The sequence below is a fragment of the Aureococcus anophagefferens genome (genome assembly GCF_000186865.1).
Source record: "Aureococcus anophagefferens unplaced genomic scaffold AURANscaffold_3, whole genome shotgun sequence".
Lineage (NCBI taxonomy): Eukaryota > Pelagophyceae > Pelagomonadales > Pelagomonadaceae > Aureococcus > Aureococcus anophagefferens.
Genome location: NW_008705563.1, coordinates 2,875,693 through 2,878,087, shown reverse-complemented (window position 1 = coordinate 2,878,087; position 2,395 = coordinate 2,875,693).

Sequence of the window (2,395 nt, the reverse complement as noted above, 5' to 3'; positions counted from 1 at the left end):
CGACGCTGTACGCGTCCGGCATGGAAAGCACCGCCGCGGTGACGGCCGCGACGCCGATATACGGTGCCGGCATCCACAGCTCCGCCGCGATGACGGCCGCGACGACGGTGTATGCGGCTGGCGTAGCATCGTCGGCATCCCTGACCGTGAGCGCGGGGTCGCTCACTGCTTCGTCTGGCACCTTGACGGTCGCCGGTATGAGCAGCGCCCAGGCCATCACGGGGAGGACGACGCTGTACGCGGCCGGCATGGAAAGCACCGCCGCGGTGACGGCCGCGACGACGATCTACGGTGCCGGCATCCACAGCTCCGCCGCGATGACGGCCGCGACGACGGTGTATGCGGCTGGCGTAGCATCGTCGGCATCCCTGACCGTGAGCGCGGGGTCGCTCACTGCTTCGTCTGGCACCTTGACCGTCGCCGGTATGAGCAGCGCCCAGGCCATCACGGGGACGACGACGCTGTACGCGGCCGGCATGGAAAGCACCGCCGCGGTGACGGCCGCGACGACGATCTACGGTGCCGGCATCCACAGCTCCGCCGCGATGACGGCCGCGACGACGGTGTATGCGGCTGGCGTAGCATCGTCGGCATCCCTGACCGTGAGCGCGGGGTCGCTCACTGCTTCGTCTGGCACCTTGACCGTCGCCGGTATGAGCAGCGCCCAGGCCATCACGGGGACGACGACGCTGTACGCGGCCGGCATGGAAAGCACCGCCGCGGTGACGGCCGCGACGACGATCTACGGTGCCGGCATCCACAGCTCCGCCGCGATGACGGCCGCGACGACGGTGTATGCGGCTGGCGTAGCATCGTCGGCATCCCTGACCGTGAGCGCGGGGTCGCTCACTGCTTCGTCTGGCACCTTGACCGTCGCCGGTATGAGCAGCGCCCAGGCCATCACGGGGACGACGACGCTGTACGCGGCCGGCATGGAAAGCACCGCCGCGGTGACGGCCGCGACGACGATCTACGGTGCCGGCATCCACAGCTCCGCCGCGATGACGGCCGCGACGACGGTGTATGCGGCCGGCGTAGCATCGTCGGCATCCCTGACCGTGAGCGCGGGGTCGCTCACTGCTTCGTCTGGCACCTTGACCGTCGCCGGTATGAGCAGCGCCCAGGCAATCACAGGGACGACGACGCTGTACGCGGCCGGCATGGAAAGCACCGCCGCGGTGACGGCCGCGACGACGCTGTACGCGGCCGGCATGGAAAGCACCGCCGCGGTGACGGCCGCGACGACGATCTACGGTGCCGGCATCCACAGCTCCGCCGCGATGACGGCCGCGACGACNGTGTATGCGGCTGGCGTAGCATCGTCGGCATCCCTGACCGTGAGCGCGGGGTCGCTCACTGCTTCGTCTGGCACCTTGACCGTCGCCGGTATGAGCAGCGCCCAGGCCATCACGGGGACGACGACGCTGTACGCGGCCGGCATGGAAAGCACCGCCGCGGTGACGGCCGCGACGACGCTGTACGCGGCCGGCGTGGAAAGCACCGCCGCGGTGACGGCCGCGACGACGATCTACGGTGCCGGCATCCACAGCTCCGCCGCGATGACGGCCGCGACGACGGTGTATGCGGTCGGCGTGGAAAGCACCGCCGCGGTGACGGCCGCGACGACGATCTACGGTGCCGGCATCCACAGCTCCGCCGCGATGACGGCCGCGACGACGGTGTATGCGGCCGGCGTAGCATCGTCGGCATCCCTGACCGTGAGCGCGGGGTCGCTCACTGCTTCGTCTGGCACCTTGACCGTCGCCGGTATGAGCAGCGCCCAGGCCATCACAGGGACGACGACGCTGTACGCGGCCGGCATGGAAAGCACCGCCGCGGTGACGGCCGCGACGACGATCTACGGTGCCGGCATCCACAGCTCCGCCGCGATGACGGCCGCGACGACGGTGTATGCGGCTGGCGTAGCATCGTCGGCATCCCTGACCGTGAGCGCGGGGTCGCTCACTGCTTCGTCTGGCACCTTGACCGTCGCCGGTATGAGCAGCGCCCAGGCCATCACGGGGACGACGACGCTGTACGCGGCCGGCATGGAAAGCACCGCCGCGGTGACGGCCGCGACGACGATCTACGGTGCCGGCATCCACAGCTCCGCCGCGATGACGGCCGCGACGACGGTGTATGCGGCTGGCGTAGCATCGTCGGCATCCCTGACCGTGAGCGCGGGGTCGCTCACTGCTTCGTCTGGCACCTTGACCGTCGCCGGTATGAGCAGCGCCCAGGCCATCACGGGGACGACGACGCTGTACGCGGCCGGCATGGAAAGCACCGCCGCGGTGACGGCCGCGACGACGATCTACGGTGCCGGCATCCACAGCTCCGCCGCGATGACGGCCGCGACGACGGTGTATGCGGCCGGCGTAGCATCGTCGGCATC